At 43.8% G+C, this 24999-nt stretch overlaps 1 protein-coding gene across 1 annotated transcript in view; it reads right to left on the reverse strand.

The window, feature by feature from the left end:
* Positions 1-5324, reverse strand: part of LOC139766594 (uncharacterized) — a 73497-nt gene extending 68173 nt beyond the window's left edge. Inside the window, exon 1 of the mRNA XM_071695452.1 lies at positions 5168-5324. The gene's annotated coding sequence lies outside the window, so the exon portion shown is untranslated. The remainder of the gene's footprint in view (positions 1-5167) is intronic.
* Between the last annotated feature and the right edge of the window lie 19675 nt (positions 5325-24999).

The following is a 24999-nucleotide window of genomic DNA, read 5'->3' on the forward strand; positions in this document are numbered from 1 at the left end:
GTTCCCTCCACCTCCGACACATATATCCTCTTGGTCAATCTTTCCTCACTCATTCTCTCCATGTGCCCAAACCATTTCAAAACACCCTCTTCTGCTCTCTCAACCACGCTCTTTTTATTTCCACACATCTCTCTTACCCTTACATTACTTACTCGATCAAACCACCTCACACCACACATTGTCCTCAAACATCTCATTTCCAACACATCCACCCTCCTCCGCACAACCCCCCCCCCCTCTCTCTCTCTCTCTCTCTCTCTCTCTCTCTCTCTCTCTCTCTCTCTCTGTATATATATATATATATATATATATATATATATATATATATATATATATATATATATATATATATATATATTGTTTTATTTATAGGAATAGTGATTCCGACAATGTTATATGGTTGCGAGGCATGGGCTATTATACATAGGGTTGTGCGGGTGAGAAACTGCAGAAGTTGGTGACTGAGTTTGCTAAAGTGTGTGAAAGAAGAATGTTGAGAGTAAATGTAAATAAGAGCATGGTTATTAGGTTCAGTAGGGTTGAGAAGTTCAGTAGGGTTGAGGGACAAGTTAATTGGGCGGTAAGTTTGAATGGAAAAAACTGGAGGAAGAGAAGTGTTTTAGATATCTGGAAGTGGACTTAGCAGCGGATGAAACCAAGGAAGAGGAAGTGAGTCACTGGGTGGGGGAGGGGGCGCAGGTTCTGGGAGCGTTAAAGAATAAGTGGAAGGCGAGAACGTTATCTTGGAGAGCAAAAATGGAAATTCTTGAAGGAATAGTGGCTCCAACAATGTTGTATGGTTGCGAGGCGTGGGCTATATAGATAGGGTTGTGCGGAGGAGGGTGGATGTGTGGGAAATGAAATGTTTGAGGACAATATGAGGTGTGAGGTGGTTTGATCGAGTAAGTAATAAAAGGGTAAGAGAGATGTGTGGTAATAAAAGAGCGTGGTTGAGAGAGTAGAGAGGGTGTGTTGAAATGGTTCGGACACACACATGGAGAGAATGAGTGAGGAAAGATTGACAAAGAGAATATGTCAGAGGTGGAGGGAAGAAGGAGAAGCGGGAGACCAAATTGGAGGTAGAATGATGGAGTGAAAGAGATTTTGAGCGATCGGGGCCTGAACATAGAGGAGGGTGAAAGGCGTGGAAGGAATAGAGTGAATTGAAACGATGTGGTTTACTGGGGCCGACGTGCTGTCAAAGGATTGAACCAGGGCATGTGAAGCATCTGAGGTAAACCATGGAAAGGTCTGCGGGGCCTGGATGTGGAAAGGGAGCTGTGGTTTCGGTGCATTACACAAGAACGAGTGTGGTCATTTTTGTCTGTTCCTGGCGCTGCCTTACTGGTGAGAGAGAGAGAGAGAGAGAGAGAGAGAGAGAGAGAGAGAGAGAGAGAGAGAGAGAGAGAGAGAGAGAATGCTATTTCGTGTGTGGCGGGGTGGCGACGAAAATGGATGAAGGCAGCAAGTATGATATGTATATGTGTATGTGTATATATGTGTGTATGTATATGTATGTATACATGAAATGCATATGTATGTATATGTGCATGTGTGGGCGTTTATATGTATATGTATGTGGGTGGGTTGGGCCATTCTTCGTCTGTTTCCTTGCGCTACTTCGTGAACGCGGGAGACGGCGGTTAAGCATAATAATTAAATGATATATATATATATATATATATATATATATATATATATATATATATATATATATATATATATATATATATATATATCAAGATTTATGCCGAGCGGCAGGAGTTACGCATTGCATGTTTTGAAGTGTGTTTAGGTTTACTCACTAAATTTATCTGACACTTGTGAATCAATGTTTTTATTATTATCAGCAGGTGTGTTAGGATGCATGCCATGTTATTACACACAGCTGTTATTAGAACTAGATGTTAAGGTAAGAATATTCGCGGACTTTCCTTAGCCAACGGGAAAGTGAGTGGTCACATGTGTGTTTGGCAGTTCATAGTCCTAGTTGGGTCAGGTCATTCAAGTTGTCATTAAGGGTTTTACTTAAACCATGGCGTATGGGCCCCCATGGTAATCTTACTTTGATCATCAGCTATCCTCTCTCTCTCTCTCTCTCTCTCTCTCTCTCTCTCTCTCTCTCTCTCTCTCTCTCTCTCTAATATATATATATATATATATATATATATATATATATATATATATATATATATATGTATATATATATATACATCCTTGTTGGCTCGAGTTCGTTGTCACTGGTAAGAGGTTGAACATAAGCACCCATTCATGTTTCAGGAAGAATACTTTCACTTTATATTGCTCCCTACGGCAACACCATAAAAGGATACTGGTGGAGGGGCCAAATTACTCCAGACAACCAGGCAGCGTCGGGCCAGCCCTCAAACCCCGCGCGATATAAAGAAAGGGACCATTGAATGACAACAGTTGGCCAACCGATTGTGGCAACGTACCCGCCACGCCCAGCTAGCCCGGCCATCCAACCTGCTGTTCATCCTGAATTTTATCATTGACTTTGGAGCATACACGCGTTTTTGAACAAGTACCATCGTGAACACACACACACACACACACACACACACACCCGCCTAAGCCAGTATGTGTACAAATAAGTATGATTGCGTGCCTGCGTATAATTTTCGCTCTGTTGAGCGTAAAGCCTCCTAGTGCGTAAAACCTAACGTGTACCAGTAGTTGCTAAGTCCCAAGGGCAGCAGCTCACACCCACAGTCATGACACAAAAGGCAGCCATTTCACTTCTTTAGCGTAGCAACACAGCACTGGATCTCTTTCGAAATCTCAAGATGATGCTTTCGTTGCTTCACAAAGTTCACCCTTGAAGTCTTTAACCACATATTCAGATTCGGAATTCATGTTATACCAAGGAAGCTGTGTTGAGATGCCAAGGGCAACACATCTTACATTTTCATGGGTGGGAAGACAATTTCTTGAAGAGAACTCAAGCTTCGTTGTTTTTAAGACTTCTTTTTCCCCAGCAGCGACTTCAGTTTGTGTGAGGCCTGTGTGCACACTTCTACTTTCCACTTAACGATATACTGTTCCACTCATTACGATATCTGTTGACTAGAGTCCTCCTTCAACTCATGTAAGCGGTATCATCAAGTAGGGATCCATAAGTACTGTATTCTTGTATATTCCATTGTAACAGTGAGCAAGATCACACATATGATACTTTAGTAAATGTATATATAGAATTCATTCAGGTTATCTTATTTTCGTTAATAGTTATTTAATATGTCATTTATTGCTATTACTGACGAGTTAGTGATTATTTCATTGTTCCCTTGAAATTTATATTACTAACAACAAATGTCATAGGATTTAAAGGCTATCAAGAGCTAAAGGTCATCCAAATAAAGGTTTCAAACATACATCAACAACATTTGTGATGTGAAGACTGGTGGTATTTGGATTTCAGACCTCACAGCTTTCAGGGTGACTAAAGCATTATGAACGTGAAGTTATAAACATACTCCGGAAATTCTCAGATATGAGCACCTTCAGGTGTTTAAGGTGAAAGTCATATATGATCTCACTGTGTACATGGTCCTTCACGTGTGTGAGTGTGTGAATGTACTCAGCGATTCTTGGAAGCTCACATACTTTACACAATAGACACTAAGTACATTATGTACATCAGTGTAAATACGTTAAATGTATGAATACATTATGGTGCTTGGCATTGCTCAATTTCCACCGGGCCTCAACCTAGCAAGGGTTATTGTTTGGGCGGATTCCTTCCCCGCCACAAAGCCCTGGCCCTACCTTAATCTCATATGGTGGTCGTTGCGTTGTCAAACTTGGTATCCTGTTCGCTTGTTCGAAACGCTGAACATTCAGTAAGATCCCACTCATAGTTACAAACTGTTCGTACAAACCAAAATGAGCAAATTGTGGAATATGCCTTTTAACTGTACACACCGTAGAACCGCTCAGCAGGGAGATATATATCTTTAGAATGTGCTGGACACATGATATGGTGGTACGATATAGTGATGGGCGAGGAGGGAGGATTCGAACTCAGTCAAACGCTCGGCAGGTGAAAACGACCAACCTCAGCTTGACGGGGCTTGATATTTCATAATGTTAGTATTGTCCGTCAATGGCCATACGTATTTTGTAAACCCGGAGTCTGCTTGATATTACCTAAGAAATTCAGATATCTGAGTTTAACTCCTTTTCCATTTACAGGAATGGCTCAGAAATGCTCATCCTTTTAAGCATCTAATAGGTGAGAAAACAATGATACTGCATATTTGGCATTGTTTATCATTTCTTCATCTTGTTACTTTCGTATGATTACGTTAAATGTCACACACACACACACACACACACACACACACACACAGCACACACAACGTGTTTCTTGATACACAAAGACGTAACTGTTCTCACCGTTTCCAACGAGCGTAATATTTGTTGGTGGCGGGTAATAAGAGTTGGTGTGTCAATTCTTGTATCATAGTAACTCAGTATATAATACCCATTCATACTGGCACATCCCCAGTCATTGATTGGCCTTGATCGCGTGCACTGTCATGAGCCAAACAGTAAAATACTGTATCGTAACTTTTGACTGTGCCAATGCAGAGTCTTCACTCATCGTAGTATAAAGCCCGTATCGTTGTTTACGAAGCACATGGTATGTGAATGATTTCCTTATAGTGATTCTTGCCTGTCGTTAACTCAAAGAGGCCGTTGACTGGAATCCCAGCAGGCAAGATGCGCATTCGAATTGAAGATCTGAAGTGGTTAGTATCAGTGGCTGCAGTTGAAGACAAATAAATGAATTTCATTTCACTCCGATGTACGGAAAAATATGAACTAAGTTATAGATTGTAAACCTATAAGAAATCACTGTCAGCTGTATCCAGAAGTCTTAAGTCCTACTGCTGTCTCTGTATCTTAGAGAGGGAAAGTTCCAGCACTATATTTGATCTTCCAAGTTTCCCTTACTTCACAGAACGTTAACAGTTTAACATCATAGTAGCATAATCTGTTTAACTTCATGTGGAATTAGTCGTTCTGAAGATGTTCCTCTGGTTTGTTAAAGATAGAAAAAATATGTATTATTAACCACACTAGAGTGAATACATTGTCTGTAGTATGAAGTACGAGTCTAATGTGTGAGCTTTGAACAAACCTTGAAACTGGCGATAGCTTGGCGGTTTGTTGACAGGAACCCAACGGAGTTTTGCCCTTACTCCACGGCGTCACGAGGAAGACTGGCCACACTGGGTTCCCTTCACCACACGTACGGCACGGTGAGCCGCACTAGGGCGACACACCCTCCTCATACAGCGTCAGCATATCAGTCTTGGTGTAGGTGAAATAAAGGGTCTCTCATTACGTAAGAAAAAGATTTATATTTTCATACATGTAAGCACGAGAAATGTCAGTTTATTTACGTTATGTTTCTTCCGCGGGACACAAGGGAAGCTGTTTTATTGCTGCTAGTTTTCACCATTGCTCCTGACCGCACTGCCCTCCGGTCGAGTCAGTCATGGTAACACAGGTTGAAGCTTGGGTTAATTTTAGCACAACTGTTCGACGTAGGTTCAGAGGGGTGGGGAGAGAGGGTAGAGCAACTGACGGGAAAAAAAAGATATCAATTGAGAATCTAAATGGTTAGATTTACATGGAAACACAGAAATGGTGGCCTGGGTCCATTTTCTCTGCAGGGTATACTTTGGAAGACCTGAATATATTGCATTACCTCATTACGTGCTCTGTTCATCACACAGTTCAGTATGATGCTATTTTTCACGTAGAGTGAGTGTGTTTTTGTTTTGTTGGGTTTAACGGCCAGCGACCTATACGTAAGGCCATTAAACCTGCAACCCTGTTTGATTTTTGACTGTAAAGTCTGTACATAATAATCATATCAATACTTATATAAGTCATACCTAGTCCTATAGGGGATTAAAAAAAGAGAGAGAGATTGGAAGGAAAGTTGGTAAGTGGATATTGTGCCAACGTGGCAACAAACATCACCCAGTCGGCACAACATCCACTGTGGTGCAGCTGCCAGAAGGACTTCGAAAAAGATAGGATAGATTATAATCCTTCACCATAAAACATGAAACACTTGTATAAATTATGACATAATGGCTTCGGCAACTCGTCAGCTGGACACCATAACGGAGCCAGCTCCAAGCCGAACCACCCCTGACCCTGGTCAGCAGCGTAATGAGCAAATTGCTTCACCCACCACACAACCAGCTCAGAGCGAAAGCACAGAGTCGAACCAACGAACCACCTTATACCATCTTGATTATTTCCGTTTCCTTGAGAGAGATAAACAACTTGTTAATTATGTTGTTATCGTCACCAAATAGATTGTAGATGGTGAGTTTTTTTTCTTTTTCTTTTTTAATAATTTATCAGCCTCTTCTCCTGTTTCCATGGTGTTTCGTACATTGTATGAGGAGGTGGTATGTTGTCGAACTAGTTCGGCAGGTTTCACATCTTGCAGGGAAGTTTCTGTTCATATACGGTTGTATAGGTGGGTGCTGTAGGTGCAGTGGAGGCGTAGACGGGCCAGCACAACTTCCTCTCTTCTGTTCTTCCTGTACGAGGTCGGTCGTCCAGTCCGCTACTTGGGGTTTGAATTTCCTGGGTATTGTCAGGCTGGTCCACTGACTTTGCCACGGAAGTAGGATTGAATTCTTTCCCAAGGAAAGGCAGGACCCCAGCTGCAGAGGGATCGGTCTGCCTGTACATTGCCGTACATGTTGCAGTGATCCACCAAGCACCGAAATCAAGATGATATCTTTATTACGTGAGTTTAGTTTATCAATGATGTTTCCCAGAATTTCATTTGACTCCGTATAACCAGAGTTTATAGCTTTAAAGAGCTGACAACGAAACGGTAAATATTACTGGTTTGATATGAATTGAATTAAGTATATAAAGTGTGGTCTTATCAGCAGCATACAATTCCGCACACAAAACAGTTGTATGGTTCGGTAGCCTGTACCGAAGAGAACCTTCGTTCGACCACACACTTGCACCCACACACTCACCTGTCTTGGAGCCATCTGTGTAGAAGTGGGCATATGATAAATGATCCATGATGACGTAACGGAATCGCTGGTGTACCTCACTTTCCGGGGCGTCGTTCCTTTTCGTCGCCATACTGGAAACAGAATATCATAATATTGAATAATCTTGGGCTCAGAACGCTCCCTTGTGGCACCCCGTTTTCTTGGACAAATATGTCAGAGATTACGTTAGATGCAGCAATCTTGACAGCAAAGGTTCTGTCGTGTAAAAAAAAAATTTGACAATAATAGGTAAAGAACCTCTTAAACCAACAGCATAAAGTTTGCTGAAGATTCCGTCTCGCCATGTCATGTCAAAGGCTTTTTCCAAATCTAAAAAACTGCAAAGCTGTTCATAAAAGTGTCTGAAACGTTATGTTCTAAATTTATCAAATGATCCATTGTGCTTCCGTGTTTACGGAATGCACACTGTTGATCATTTGATAAAGTTCTGCGATTCTAATGAAAAATAAGCCTTTTATTAATCATCCTTTCCATGACCTTGCAAATGCAGCTCGTCAATGCAATAGGTCGAAACGAATTGATGTTCGTAAGGCGTCCAGAACCTTTTGCGATGGGGATGACGTGCGCAAAGTGCCATGAGTTTGGAAACGTTCGAGACGTCCAAATCTCATTGTACAGTGGTAACAGCTCGGTCAGGTTGGCCTGACTTAGATGGTGAATCATCTCGTAGGTTTTCCCGCTGGGTCCTGGGCTGGAACCTTTACAGGATTTCAGGGCAAGAAGCAATTCTTTAAGGGTAAAGGTATTATTATATGGTATATTTTCATCTTCTGTGGCAAAGTCAGTCACTCTCTGCTCGGCCTGACGTTTTTGGTGTAAAAACTGTCGATCGTAATAGGGGAAACAATGTTTATCAACTCCATACTCCCTCATAACGTCATACAGAGTCCTTGCAGTACGCAGAGAAATGGCGCCAAAATACAGTTTTGCCATACCCCGAGGTCAAGGAACCCTGGGAGAGAGTTGCTGTGGACGTACGTACCGTCAGGATTTGTCTCAGACTCGTCAGGGAAACAGGTACTGGCTAGTCATGCTAGATTCATTGATTCCATACCATGAATCGAGTTCCACTGCCACACACAACTGCTAAAACTGTCTTTCAGGCGTTTAAGGAAAGCATCTTGGATCGCCTCCGTGCGCCAAGAGTTCTGATTACCAGATAAACTCTTGGAAGGATTATGTGTGGTTACACATTGCCGCTCATCATCCAGCGTGAAATGGGTTAGCGGAGCGAGGTTGAATCGTAAGGTGTTGCGACACGCTGAAGAGTATAACTATTGAATTCCAGACTACTTCACTGGGATGAATGTGTCTGTGATGTGTGTACACAACGTGCCATTCATGCTTCGCCTCACTCCGCTGTAGCTGATATCCCGTGCTGTGCGTTGTGTCGATGTGACGAAATATCCGCAAGACCTGCTGATGTCTCGACCACAGACACTGTTATGATGCTGATGATTATGAAGCATGCAAGCCCTCCTGTACCCAACGTGCACATCAGCGGATTCTAAAGACATAGAGGCGAGGCGACACGACAGTTCGCACTAGCTATGGACAGGCTAGCTAGACGTGGATCAGAGAAGGGTAACTAGTTGGGTGAGGAACTTTGGCGGTACAGGAGAGAATTATGAGACAGTCATCACACTTCACAGGAACCATGTGTGGTAGTGCAGCACATACGAGGACCTCATGGATGGGGTACGACGGGCGTGGGTCACTGTCGCTCTCGGGCCGCCCACTGGTCAACGCGTCGATCTGAACTCTCTCTCTCTCTCTCTCTCTCTCTCTCTCTCTCTCTCTCTCTCTCTCTCTCTCTCTCTCTCTCTCTCTCTCACCACCCACTAGCTTCATACTTGGAGTACCCCTGATTGGACTTACCACATTCACACAAGAGTAGTCTTCATCTGATGAACTTGATTGTGAGATATACGTATATAAACCTATACCAGTGAACTTGTGACCTGGTAACTCAGCAGATGTGGTCGCCAGAGTGTAAACAACGGGCCACGGCCCCTAACCATTGGAGTTGTGACAGACCCAGCTGACCACAGGAGTTGTGACCCACCAGCTGACCACAGGAGTTGTGACCCACCAGCTGACCACAGGAGTTGTGACCCACCAGCTGACCACAGGAGTTGTGACCCACCAGCTGACCACAGGAGTTGTGACCCACCAAGCTGACCACAGGAGTTGTGACAGACCCAGCTGACCACAGGAGTTGTGACCCACCAGCTGACCACAGGAGTTGTGACCCACCAGCTGACCACAGGAGTTGTGACCCACCAGCTGACCACAGGAGTTGTGACCCACCAAGCTGACCACAGGAGTTGTGACAGACCCAGCTGACCACAGGAGTTGTGACCCACCAGCTGACCACAGGAGTTGTGACCCACCAAGCTGACCACAGGAGTTGTGACCCACCCAGCTGACCACAGGAGTTGTGACCCACCAAGCTGACCACAGGAGTTGTGACCCACCAAGCTGACCACAGGAGTTGTGACCCACCCAGCTGACCACAGGAGTTGTGACCCACCAGCTGACCACAGGAGTTGTGACCCACCAGCTGACCACAGGAGTTGTGACCCACCCAGCTGACCACAGGAGTTGTGACCCACCCAGCTGACCACAGGAGTTGTGACCCACCAAGCTGACCACAGGAGTTGTGACCCACCAGCTGACCACAGGAGTTGTGACCCACCAAGCTGACCACAGGAGTTGTGACCCACCAAGCTGACCACAGGAGTTGTGACCCACCCAGCTGACCACAGGAGTTGTGACCCACCAGCTGACCACAGGAGTTGTGACCCACCCAGCTGACCACAGGAGTTGTGATCCACACAGCTTCCTACGTATTCCATGCGTGTCGCAGAAGGAACAAGGGGGCCAAGTGAGGATGTTCCCTCTGAGGCTCAGTCATCTGTTCTTAATGCTACCTCGCTAGCGCAGGAAATGGCGAATGTATATATATATATATATATATATATATATATATATATATATATATATATATATATATATATAATGTGTGTGTGTGTGTGTGTGATTACTCTTTGTGTGTTAAGGGGAGAGAGTTTTCCAGTCGTGTTGCTTCGTCCCTTAATCCTGTATATACGCACAGTACACACCACGTCTTCACTCCTGTGCACGTACGCACACACCAGCCTAAGCCTGGCTGAGTGTGTTTATCTGATTACTATTTTGTGCTACAGGGAGAGCTTCCCCCCGTCTCCCTTTTGTGTAAACTGTGATGTGTATACACCACGTCTCACCATTATATGTAGACACGTGTGTATATACACACACACACACACGTACACACACACACACACACACACCCCAACGTACGCGTGGTAGCCCATTCATGGCCCAGACACAACTGTTGATTCCTTCCTGCAGGCCAGATAATCGACCTACTTTCTCAAAGCTTCGCCATCTTTCGTCGGTGGCAGACTCAAGGAGTGTGTGACAGAATACTAAGATCTGCCTGCATCCGAGAAGACCAACAAGACCTCTTTAGATGACTGGCCTGTGTGAGGGGCTAGCAGCAACCTCTCCCCGTGAAGTGGGCTTCGGGCCTGCAACTCCTGCTGGGGTCATCGACCCCCAGCTTACTTGTCTTCGTCGCCAGTATCGGGCGAGGCTCTGGCTGGTGGCTGACGCACTGCCCAACGCCCCGCGCCGACGCCCCAGCACACATGAATACCATCCTGATCTGGCATTACTGTACAGCCAGGGCCTGGGATTACTGTACAGCCAGGGCCTGGGATTACTGTACAGCCAGGGCCTGAGATTACTGTACAGCCAGGGCCTGGGATTACTGTACAGCCAGGGCCTGGGATTACTGTACAGCCAGGGCCTGGGATTACTGTACAGCCAGGGGCTGGGACACCTATGCAGACCCATGCTGGACCAGGTCACTGCTACCATAAGGAGAGGCCCAGCAACAGCTTGTGAGGACCTACCACCACCTGCAGCCCCAGTCTTCCCCTGGCAACGATCCTGACCCCACCACCTCTTCGCATTGCCGCCCCTCGTCCTATCTACTCTGACTACCTGTGTGTCCATGGTAAAGATGGCTGACCACTTTCGCCGATATTCTCTGAGTTGGAAAGAGTTGCGTTAAACGGTAAGCAGGACACAGTAAAATCATAACATATATATATATATATATATATATATATATATATATATATATATATATATATATATATATATATATATATTTTTTTTTTTTTTTTTTTTTCCGCTGTCTCCCGCGTTTGCGAGGTAGCGCAAGGAAACAGACGAAAGAAATGGCCCAACCCACCCCCATACACATGTATATACATACGTCCACACACGCAAAATATACATACCTACACAGCTTTCCATGGTTTACCCCAGACGCTTCACATGCCCTGATTCACTGTAGGGCCATATATATGTATCAAGAAGTTTTGCTACTGCGAACCGTCTAGCGGGAAGAGAACCATAGCTGCCCCAGGCCTGATACGGAAGAAGGGTGTTGCTGGCCGGAGGAACGGCCAATGCCTGGAGGAGGGGCAGACGAAAGTTGTTATGGGATTACACAGGACCTTCCACCTCGGTGGGTGATTATTTGGAGAGGACCCCCAGAAGATTAAGGTGATGCCGCAGACAAGGTAACAGAAGAGTGCCAAATTTTGAGACGTAGAATACCTCTTTGTGCTGAAATAGTTGATGTAAGAATCTTCTTCATTGATAACATGGACACATTGACCTCCTGACTTGCTGAGTCAAGTAAGGACGAGAGGGCAGCCAGCTTTCTATATCAGCCCCTCAGCACAGCAGTCCCCACGAGGATATGTGTTGCGTCTCACAATATACTCACAGAGCAGCTGGAGGAACTTAACGAGATGTGTTTTAAATCTCGTTCTGAAGAGTTTTGAGCTGTGTCTTCTGAGAGCAAAGTTGATATGAAAGATGAAGAAAGGATGGTAAGGGAAGTAAGTAGTTCAATCTTGGGAAAAGAAATCATGTTTTAGGGCCATTGTTCATTATTTTCCCCGGCGACAAACAGAGTTAGATCAAGAGAACAAGGAAAAAAGATTATAAGATGCTAATGAAAGACCGTGATTCATTTTGACAGATGAGCTGACCAGCTGGCACTGGGTGGCAACAAGGTTCTTCACATGTTGGCAACACATCTGAAAGACGCAGTCTGGAACTGCAGCAGATGTTGCCTCGTGTTGTCTCTTTTATATTCCTCTCTCTCTCTCTCTCTCTCTCTCTCTCTCTCTCTCTCTCTCTCTCTCTCTCTCTCTCTCTCTCTCTCTCTCTCTCTCTCTAGCCTAGTGGTGGCACACCCTCGTCGTAGTCGTTCGTACGCAGGCAAATGATCATCCTGGGACGCGACGGGTCATGAGGAATGCACACACACACACACACACACACACACACACACACACACACACACACACACACACACACACACACACACACGAAGTTAAGTAAGAAACAAGCCAGACAAAAATGCGGAGAACATTTTGTAGATTATTAGCTTTGTTGAGGAGTGGAACGAGAGAGAGAGAGAGAGAGAGAGAGAGAGAGAGAGAGAGAGAGAGAGAGAGAGAGAGAGAGAGAAGTAACACAAGTGTTACGGGCAAAGAAATTTTTACACCCGTGTTGCCCAATCTCTAAATCTTGTTTATACGCACCATGCCGTTACACCTACGCATGTACACACACACACACACACACACACACACACACACACTAAGACCACGTCATGCACCGATTTACCGACCAGGCCTGAGGAAGTGCCACGCCCAGGATTCGAACCCATGCGAGTCCGACCCTGGGCGTGTCATCATCACCTACGCACGATCACTTATTCATCTTACTCGAGATGAACACACCTTCGCTCGTGGGGACTTCCCTCCTCCCCCTCCCAACAACTGATTACGATCCTGTTTCATTAACGTTCAACTCTCTCTCTCTCTCTCTCTCTCTCTCTCTCTCTCTCTCTCTCTCTCTCTCTCTCTCTCTCTCTCTCTCCATGTCAGCTTTTTGTTAATCACCGAGCAGCGTCGTTGTGGTAATCCCACGCTATCTTGGACATTTCATCCTCTCTTCAGTCTACCCAAAACCTTACGAACGTATATTTTGTCAAGATTCTTTCCTGTATTTTAGCCTTTCGTCTGTATGTTACCTAAGACGGCACAGACAGCTCAGACCCTAATTAAGGCCATTACATTAATATATATATATATATATATATATATATATATATATATATATATATATATATATATATATATATATATATATATAGTATATATATATTTTACCCTGAGCCAGGTACCCATTTTATCAACCAACCCCTAGGGGAGTGGATGAACAGCTTGGTTGACTGTGGACCGACTGCCGCAACCAGTATTCGAACCTATGCGCTCGACCCTGGACGGCCCGTGGATGCGTCACGGTCAGATGTGCTCGATGGCCTCATCACAGCTGGTGCCCAGTGAAATGTTGACGTTATTGTGGTTGTATATCTCATCATCAGATGTCCCAAGTTGCTCAACATAGCTTCTTCCACTCGAGTCTTCTGTGGTATTGTTATATTCAAGTTTTATTTTTTTTTTTCATCATTATCATTTGATATTCCGTCCAGCTTTGTTTGGCTTTAACGAGGCAGAAAGTAGCATCAGCGATCCTGACACATTTTTATGCATTTCTTTCACTTATACATTGCATGAAAATATATACAATTTCTTTTTTCTTGGGTAGATTAGGTTTTATATCATTAATGGAAACTAGATGTGAAACCTGATTTCTTTCTGTATTGATGATGGCACGCGATGGGATATTTTGTCAAAACTCGCATTTTGCGGATGACACCAACCTGGGAAATTAAGTTACTGCAGCATTAGAATTTTAACAGCAATAAGCTGCAGGCCATTTCTTTTTTCATATCTACATATGTAAACTGCTTTGTCCATACCGTCAAACTGACTTGTCCACAGCTGTGAACTGACTTGTCTATAGCTGTAAAAGCAGACGTCCACAGCTGTAAACTGACTTGTCCACAGTTGCAAATGACTTGTCCACAACTGTAAACTGACTTGTCCACAGCTGTAAAAGCAGACGTCCACAGCTGTAAACTGACTTGTCCACAGCTGTTAAAGCAGACGTCCACAGTTGTAAACTGACTTGTCCACAGCTGCAAATGACTTGTCCACAGCTGTAAACTGACTTGTCCACAGCTGTTAACTGACTTGTCCACAGCTGTTAAAGCAGACGTCCACAGCTGTAAACTGACTTGTCCACAGCTGCAAATGACTTGTCCACAGCTGTAAACTGACTTGTCCACAGCTGTAAAAACAGACGTCCACAGCTGTAGACTGACTTGTCCACAGCTGTAAATGACTTGTCCACAGCTGTAAACTGACTTGTCCACAGCTGTAAAAACAAACGTCCACAGCTGCAAGTGACTCAGACCGTTGTCAGACTAGGCTACCATTTGGCAAATAAACTTTAATTTGGGTTATTGCAGAGCGCCACTCACTGACGTCAGAAACAATCGTATGAAGTACGTGGCGCTACTACCTAACGTGAGAGGAAAAAAAAGCTTTGCGTACAATAATCTCTGATGACCAAAGAAGCCGTTACAATATTCGCTGATAACCTCGAGCGGATGCAATAATTTCCGTGACTTAAATCGGATGCAATAATCGCGGATGACTCAATACTGACCCAAGACTAGACACTGTGTAGTACGTAGAAACAATAAAAAAAAGAGATGAAGAAAAAGCGTAGGGTGACCTGAAAGTAGGGTGACCTAAAGGGTGGTAAGCAGCATGTAGACACAATGTAAAGGGAAGAAGAAGGCGAAGAACAGAAAGATGATGATGTAAGATAAACAGTTTTATAGATCGAAATTTGTTTGAAAAGGTAATCTTCCCAAAGATTCAGTCTTTATTGTGTTCGTCTTTGGACACTGCAAGAAAATGGGCGAATGATTATAGACAGAATACATCAGAGAACTACGATGATGATATTCGGTCTTCGAAACAAGGCCTGAGAGCCGTCTCTGGACAATCCTCAGATCAGCGTAAAACAACAACAAAGAAAATGGTGATGAGTTGACTTCATCCAGATAGTCATTATCATTAATGGTTTCGGCGGTCATGATCAGAGCAGGCGTTTGAAACTATAGAGTCAGTGTGGTGTCACCCCGTGATCAGAAACCACTGATCTTTGATGGGGTTTGTTTTGGACTGCGTGGGATATCGGTTGACTTTATTGACTGTGATGTGCATTCACAGTCTACATGCGTAGCTTCAAATCCTGATGACGTTCACAGTCAAACCATTCATTCTTCCCCTGGAGTTTTGTTGATAAATCGAGCATTTCACTAATGCTACGGAATATCCTCATTTGGCCACTTTCTCTGTTCCTTCTTTTGGAAAATCAAAAATGAGAGGGGAGGATTTCCAGGCCCCCGCTCCCTTCCCTTTTAGTCGCCTTCTACGACTCGCAGGGAATACGTGGGAAGTATTCTTTCTCCCCTATCCCCAGGGATAGATATATATATATATATATATATATATATATATATATATATATATATATATATATATATATTTTTTTTTTTTTTTTTTTTTTTTTTGTCGCTGTCTCCCGCGTTTGCGAGGTAGCGCAAGGAAACAGACGAAAGAAATGGCCCAACCCACCCCCATACACATGTATATACATACGTCCACACACGCAAATATACATACCTACATAGCTTTCCTTGGTTTACCCCAGACGCTTCACATGCCTTGATTCAATCCACTGACAGCACGTCAACCCCGGTATACCACATCGCTCCAATTCACTCTATTCCTTGCCCTCCTTTCACCCTCCTGCATGTTCAGGCCCCGATCACACAAAATCTTTTTCACTCCATCTTTCCACCTCCAATTTGGTCTCCCTCTTCTCCTCGTTCCCTCCACCTCCGACACATATATTCTCTTGGTCAATCTTTCCTCACTCATTCTCTCCATGTGCCCGAACCATTTCAAAACACCCTCTTCTGCTCTCTCAACCACGCTCTTTTTATTTCCACACATCTCTCTTACCCTTACGTTACTTACACGGTCAAACCACCTCACACCACATATTGTCCTCAAACATCTCATTTCCAGCACATCCATCCTCCTGCGCACAACTCTATCCATAGCCCACGCCTCGCAACCATACAACATTGTTGGAACCACTATTCCTTCAAACATACCCATTTTTGCTTTCCGAGATAATGTTCTCGACTTCCACACATTCTTCAAGGCCCCCAGAATTTTCGCCCCCTCCCCCACCCTATAATCCACTTCCCTGGGGAGAAAGAATACTTCCCATGTATTCCCTGCATGTCGTAGAAGGCGACTAAAAGGGAAGAGAGCGGGGGGGGGGGGGGCTGGAAATCCTCCCCTCTCATTTTTAATTTTCCAAAAGAAGGAACACAGAAAGTGGTCAAATGAGGATATTCCGTCGAAGGCTCAGTCCTCTGTTCTTAACGCTACCTCGCTAACGCGGGAAATGGCGAATAGTATAAAATATATATATATATATATATATATATATATATATATATATATATATATATATATATATATATATATATATATATATATATATTGAATGACTTACCAAGAGTAGTGGTTGACATAACAACAAATAAGTTTAATAGGCCTGATGTTATTTGCGCTTCCGTGTGGTCATAGAGATGACCCGTCAGTACACCACTAGCAGACACCATTTTCAACACATCCCAAGACCCTTCACGTCCATAAAAACGACACCGAGACACCAAGCAGTTACCGCTCAGTTGCTCGGCAATCCATTCTTAACGGACGCACGCACGCACATCGCAACACTTTTTTGACCTGTGGTCCCGATCGGTGGACATGGCCAGCTTCCTGAGTGCTGCAGGAGTATTATAAGGATAGAAGGGACCCCTGGGGCAGGAAGGTTAGTTAAGGTGATAAGACACATTTCTCCTATCAGTAATTACTTATTTTCGCACTACGCTGTGTATTTACGTTTTCTACCACAAACGCTTTCGAAAGGACCCAGTGTTTAGTCTTTGTCTTCGTAACTTGTTTCTGGCTTAACTATCAGTTATCAGTCGATAGCCATTAGATCTAACAACAGACCTGATAAAGTAAACGAACACATTACCTGTTGAGAATGCTTGTGGTTATCATGTTTAACACCTGAAGATCTTAGAAAAGATTCTTCGTTGATGGCCTTAATTGATATTGATTTCATAGACAGTTGGTAGACCTATTGCTCGACTAACCGGTCGTAAATTTATCAAAACACAAATCTTTACAGGTTAACATATCCTTCGCAAGGTGGACAGCCTACATACTATCTTAAGATATTCTCCCATATTTTCGTTTCTAATCTGTTAAGTTCTTCCGTTCATCCCTTTTTCCTTTCCATGCAGTTTGTATGTTTGTAACCAATATATATTCTAACCAACCGCTACGATTTTTCTTGATCTCAGGCGTAAGAAAAAAAAAAAATGATAAGATAGTGATAAACTGTTGTATGGTACAAGAATTCCCGCGAACACCCCTCAACCTAGATGTGTGTATGGCTTGGCTTAAGTAGGACGTAAACTTTGCGCGCAAACCAAGACATAAGCAAAGCGTTGGGGAAGAAGGATCAGACTCTCTTTTGTTGTTGTTGTAGAAAATAAGGAAAAACGATTTACTGGTCCACCTTCACCCACTGTGAACCGCTTAGTAAGTGTCCTTATATTTGTCCAACTCTGAGCTAATGCTATAAATCATCATTAACTCCAAATTAGCCCTTGTCACGCAGTGCTCTGCGGTGAGGGTGCACCACAAGTTGCTGCTGCTTTCGTTATTTTACCCGCAAGAATTTGCCTGCTTCGTGCCTGCGCCACACACCAGACCTTGGACTGGGTCGAAGCCTAGCCCAAATAGCGTCTTCATCGCAACATACCGCTGGGATTTATACCTCCAGAGAGATGCTAAATTACCCAGCAACTGTAGTACTGAATATCATGATCGCTTCTGGCCAAAAAAAGAAACATCAGCTTGGAAAACGTCGAAACTGATCATACATACCAGGCAGTGTATACATACGGCTAGGATACGTGGGAGGTTACAGCGGCTATATCTGACAAGTTACAGATAATCATGTACCTGAGCATTCCAAGTTCTGCTCTGAATCTGTTGGACACACACACACACACACACACACACACACACACACACACACACACACACACGAGTATTATATAATTGCTTAAAGCCTGTGACATAGGCCTCAGGCTATGAGGTATATATAGAGCTTTGTGTTCACATTACTAACGCTAGTAATCTTCCTATCTAACTATATCAGAAGTCTGCTTTGCCGTGCATCATACAGTTGGTTGCTGTGTATTGTACTGGATATATTCTAAACTTGTATATTTCGTACCAGTGCCGAGACATTGCGTATATTGTGAGCTTGAAAATCGACTTATTTTAATCCTGTTTGTATCGCTGTTAACATCAATGTATTCTGTAACATTATCAGTCGTGTAGCTGAATATACTCTGTTACTTTGTAAGAATGCATCTTGTGTTTGAAAGGTATAGACCATGGCACTTTACTGCATCACACCACTGTGAGTCCTGGCCAGTTTGCCATCTTATAGATTGTGTATATCTTTTCGGTGGCTGCGTAGGACGGGGGTTGAAGACTTATCAGAAGGGGGTAAATGGCCTGTAGAGGCAGTTCACATGATATGCTCCAAGTGGTCCTCGTGTGGAGTATTGGTGTGCTAAATGTAACATCTAGTTAGGCTGGCTGTTGTGAGTGGTGAGGTGGCAGTGTGGTGGGCCGGTTGCGTAAAGTTAATGATGGCGACGAGATGCAGTTGGTTTACGAGTCTTACCCCTCTGGGATCTTGGGTGTGTAGATGAGCCAGGCAGGATGGTCGACTTTGAAATCACGCAAATTTTATACTTTGCGTGTGGTTATCACACTGCTGTAGAGCACCGGCGCTTTTTGGTAGACCTTGACTCATTTTCAGTTTATCTCACCAGCTTACATTGCATTGTTTTACTCTCTTTCGTTTTAACCATCTGACCAGCAACTCTTCAATATAGAACATCTACGTAAGTCAGAGGTTGTTGCTGCCGGAAATGGAGGCGCACATCCCCAGCTCAGCCACTCTTATTCTCAGGTCATTAACAATAAGGAACTTGGTTTTTCGGGTCAGGAAATCTTCGACTATCATCAAACTTTCATCTCCATCCGAGTCACTGCAAGTATGTTGTTCGTGTGGCTAATTCCTCCCTCCCTCACACACACACACACACACACACACACACACACACACGCAAAAAAAAAAAAGATCGTTCACTCTCCATTAATAAGCCTTTTTGGTCTTTGATCAAAATTGCTATCAGCAGTATCTCGTTCTAAATTTTCTTTGTTTTTTTCCGTTTCTTCTACACTATAGTTGGCTATCCTAATGACAAAGTCATTCCGTTCTGTTCTTAACTAACTCTACCTTGGGTGACTCCAATAGACGTACACGTTACTAATCCATTGCCGCTCCCTGTAATCACATCGCAGTCTTCTCTTTGAATCCAGTCACTGTATTTGCGCAAGATAGCGGTATGATCTATTTCATAGAAGGATGACGGTTCTATCTATCGTTCTATAGAACCCACTGCTTACATTTCCACAGCCTTTGCATCTCCTCCCACTTCCCATTTCCCTAAGCATCTTGAATCTCACCTCTCCCATGTCATCAGTATGGTTTCCACCGAGCGAGAGGAAGCAGTTAGTTGTATGCTTCTGTTGTCTGGTCATCCTTTCTCAAGAGGATTTGAAGCTTCTTCATTCTTTAATGTGGTCCCTGTTCCTTCTGTAATGTGGTCCCTGTTCATTCTCTAATGTGCTCCCTGTTCATAATCTGATGGGGTCCCTGTTCACTCTAATGTGCTCCCTGTTCTTTGTCTAATGTGGCCCCTGTTCACAATCTGATGTAGTCCCTGTCACTCTAATGTGGTCTCTGTTCATAATCTGATGTGGTCCCTGTTCTTTCTAGAATGTGGTCCCTGTTCATTCTCTAATGTGGTCCCTGTTCTCTTGCTGAGCCGTGAAGACAAATACGCCCTGTACTGACAGCATGGTCTCCGTGAAGCCTCTCCTCCTGCTCCCAGCTTCCTTGTCTATACAGTGCACGTGTTCACCTGCTATAACGTCCGCAGCCCACGGAGATAACGCGGCGGTGGCTGGCGGTGCGGTGGGGAGGGATGAGCGGCGCTCATCTTGCCCCGCCATTAAAGTTACGTAATGGTTATGCCGGACGCGATTTTCAGCACTTGAGACTTGCGAATAAGCGAACCACAGAATTATGCCAGTCGACTTTCTCAGAGAGATATAGTGTTATAATGAAAATGAAATAGATGTGTTAAAGGTAAGACTTCTGTGTTATATGCCTAAGTTGGGCTGGAGCATCCGAACAGGTGTGCTGCGCGCAGCGTCCCTGGTGCGCTGTGAAACTCTCCTTATTAGAGAAACAAAACGGACATTCCGCTGCTTGAACAAACATCTCCAATATTTGTTTTATGAAAACGTATTTTGTAAATCACTTGAATACGTATGTGACCATAGAGGCGCTATATTTGCTTTTACTATATTTATGGGGTGTGTAGAAAGATATTGGATTTCCTGTCTTAAAATAGGATAATGGGTAATAACAGTAGAATTTGATTCCGTGGGCTGCGAGGATCAAGCAGACCCGACAATGTCTCGTAAAAGAAGCAGAACGGTTGTGAAACACGGCCGGCGTACCTTCGACATTTGATATTTTTGATTTGTGCTATTTCCTGCCAGCCGAAGGTGGCTTAGTCCCTTGGTTGTGTCGTGGTGTTCCTCACGACTAACTGACGTGAGTGAGTCTTCGCTGTTGAATATTGTTTTTTTTAGAACACCTCTGTGCAAGAGTCGAGTTCTGGGTACATAAAAACCGACCGGTACTATTTCTTCAAAGTTCAGTGCATCTTTACTATGAAGGTTGACTATTTTTTGGTGTAACGCAGTGTGGTCTGGGGATATTTGATCAATGAGGGTTGGTTTGTGGGGTTGTATGTCCTCACAGTTATGCTAATTATGAGTGTGACGCTGATGTTTCAGTGTAAGTAGTGTCGATCCAGTGTGTGTGTGTGTGTGTGTGTGTGTGTGTGTGTGTGTGTGTGTGTCAAGAGGCATGAATACATACAATCAGATAAATTGGAGGATCGTCGAAATGATAGATCAGTGCTTGAGAGGACGTGGTCATATTACTTGAGGTAGAAAGGAAAATCCAATTAGGTAATGTGAATTTCAAGAGTTGTATATTGCGTTTGGCAGACACAGACTATGTGTTTTGGATGTTCCTGGCATTTCTGGCAAGAGAGAAGTTATGATTTCAGTGCCAACAGTCATGATATATATCAGCATTCTGGTATCTAGAAATTATCGCTTAACTGTAGAAATACTTTATTTTTTTCTTAATTGGCCAGAAATCTTCCTCCGTGCAATATAAAATGTTAAGAGCAATGTTGAACGAGTCTTGCCCACCTACTTTAAGTTTAGACTCCAGTGGTGAGGGAATGTCGTGGGCCAATCCAGAATTCCATACCCTCTTTCCCAAGAGAGCCCGCTCAATTTTCATTTCACAACAGGTTATAAAAACTGTTCTTAGTGATAAGAGAGAATTCGACATTTAACTACAGCTTTTTATTTGATGATACAAGTCCAGGTTAAGCTTGGAAAAGTTTGTGGGCAATAGTCGTGCCTTGCCTTATAAGGCCCTACTCGAGTGGACTTGACTGCTCGCTTGTACTGGCGTAAGGCAGCGTATGAACGATGCATCTTGACTTGGTTATGTAAGGCACACCCCCTTGAGACGCCCAGGCCATGCTTTAAAGTTAATGGGAATGACAGATAACGATAGATACGATGGTATAGAAAGGGGTTGTGCAGTGGGATGAACAGACGACCGATGTGTGTGTGACATAGTTGTTATGCCGGGGGAAAGAAGTTTTTAAGCTGAATACATCTGTACGGATGTGGAGGACAGTGAAGCAGGATAGTATCACTAGTTAGGGTTGCATAGACTGACGAAATGTGGGCGAGCACATTTTTCCTGTCGTGTAACATGACCTGTGGTATGGGGATGTCACAATGTCTTTTAGTTAATCCGATCATTGTATACAATCAGTTATTTCTACAAGATATCGTGTCATACTTTAATAAAATAGCTTGTGTTTACTTGGTTACCATTTCTTGTGCCCAGACTGGTTTGTTGAAAAGCTATATTTTCGTTTCTTTTGGAGCATGTTTTGAGGGGAATAGCAAGTTCCCCTCCTCCTCATATTTCGATTAACCTATGCTAGTGAGTTTATTGCAAAAAAAAAAAAAAAAATCAGCAGAACTTGTGTGTAGTAGTTAAAACATGCGGTACTCTTTTGCGGTCCTGATATAACCCCAAAGGAAGGTTGCCATTTGGTGGACAAGAGTCTTGGAAGAGACGGCAAAGGAAGCAGTGTGAGCGGACGGTTGGGGTGTATGGCAGCGAGGAGTGGCCTTGGAGGGGGTGGTGTCGTCACGTTAACATCACTTCCAGTTGCCAGTGTCATCACTTTAGTACATCACTATCTCTGGTCCTCTGAGCTCACATGCGTTCCAGTACAAACAGATTTTACGAAGATAAATTCGTATTTATCGTCAGCGGCGCACTATATTATCAGCGTAAGAATACGACGGACGTAGGTCTGGCAGCGCAGGGCGAGTGGAGGACACGCAGGTTTTTTTTTTTCTTTTTTTTTTTTTTTTAGCTCCTATGCGTGGCCTGTATGGCTAGATTAGTAGCGTTCGTTGGGACGAGGCGCCTTGTGGTATGTACGCCAGGATTGGCCAGTCCTAGCCGACCCTCTTCCCCCCCTCCCACCCACACACACACACACACACACACACACACACACACACACAGATAAGTTACTGGGAAAGGCTAGAGGCCGTTGATACGCCAACCTTGGAATGAAGAAGGGTGTAAGTTTATAGGGGTGAGAGGACGTAGACAGGCATCAGTTCTTCGAAAGAACAACCATAGGACATAACATGAACTTAGGCACGAGACATCTTAAAAATACGTCATGGCAAATGCAGACGTCATGTGTTATGATAGGAGAAAATGGTCGTAGGAGATGGGAACCGCCCGCCCCCACGAATGTGAAACTCCCTCCCCACGCAGTACACACATGTGTGATTTACATACACACACACACACACACACACACACACATACACACAAGCCCTGCCCAAAGGCAAATTTCGGCATAAGTTAAAGAAAGTTCGTATGACCTGAAGATCCACTCACCCATCCACACCACGTTTTCGTAAGCTAATGGAGCAGGATACGGAGAACACTGCCGAGCTGTGTAACAATGAAACGATCAGCCTTCGTAACTAGCGATATAAACCATAAAACGAAGACTGCTGTATATTCTCTTGTCTAACGCCCTGGTAATGGAGACCTCAGTTGGAATACGCCGTTCACCATTTCTCGTCAACAGACCCGACCAGAGTTGGAGACCAGATAAAACAACTTGAGAAGAGCAACCGACCTATATAACTCGTTCACCTGACAGCCTCAGCGATAGAAGACTCTCTTGAGACCTAAGATCATTCCCTCTCCAACAGTGTAGACGCTGAGTGGACTTAATACAAGGTTTCCAAATACTGCATGAGTTCCACAACGTAACATGACGAACGTTATATAACCTTCACATTAGAGAAAGGTTTAGTGCCCGGAGATGGCGGTAGGGGGGGATTAATGCAAGGAGATGTAATAACAGCGTGGGTAAAAAAAAAGATATTTTCAGCGGTAGAATGGCACAACACTGGGAGGAGCATCTTCACAACGTACATACATAGACTCACTACCTCCATATCTCTACGAGGATTGGCGCACAGTTCAGTGCTATTCATCGTTAAGTATTTCTGCTTGGAAGATGAGATAATTCAGCTTTTTTTTTTTTCTAAAGTCCTACGACCCAATGCAGCCGTTTTGTGAAAATGGATAATTTTCCCAGAGAAATTCCTCGTCTGTTTAATGTTCCTTGATAGCCTCTCTCTCTCTCTCTCTCTCTCTCTCTCTCTCTCTCTCTCTCTCTCTCTCTCTCTCTCTCTCTCTCTCTCTCTCTCCCAGCTGTAATGGTAGTTTCTCCCACAATTGAGAAGAAGGAAGTAGAGAACCTCATCTTCGATCATCCTGCTTCCTTCCTGTTGTGTGTTCCTTCACATGAACTCGCACGTCCTCTGTAGTACGAATATAAAGACCAGATCGTTGTATGTATTGTGTATACATATCCTAATAAAGATATTACGGAATGTTACAAGGATGTTACCAAGCAAAGATACAAGTCATTGGGATGTGTGCGGTTTAAGCGGGTAGATTCACTGTCGGTCACACTCATGAGTATGAAAGTATGTATTTTTCTGTGTGTTAAATGTAGGTTGCAGGACAGTTCTGTTTACATCAGCGCTCATGAGGGTGTAATGTACTTTACGAGCAGGGTTGGTACCTCTGTGTGTGTGTGTGTGTGTGTGTGTGTGTGTGTGTGAGTGTGTGGGTGGAGAGTGTGTAGTTATTTATTCATATGATACAGGGAGGGAGGAGGGGAGGGTTTCACATTCTTGAGTTCCCTATCTCCTCTTCATCTGTTTCTTCTGTCACACAGTTTTTCAAGCTTTTCCCAACTCTTGTCACCCACACTTCTATCACTTAGCCTAGCTTGTCCCGCTCATCCGTTTTATCCAGATAATCGAGTATTTCTATTGACTCTTCGCTGCCGACCTCGCCAAACTGTTCAGAAACCTGAGGGTTGTGA

This window comes from Panulirus ornatus, chromosome 4 (genome assembly GCF_036320965.1).
Source record: "Panulirus ornatus isolate Po-2019 chromosome 4, ASM3632096v1, whole genome shotgun sequence".
Taxonomy (NCBI): Eukaryota; Metazoa; Arthropoda; class Malacostraca; order Decapoda; family Palinuridae; genus Panulirus; species Panulirus ornatus.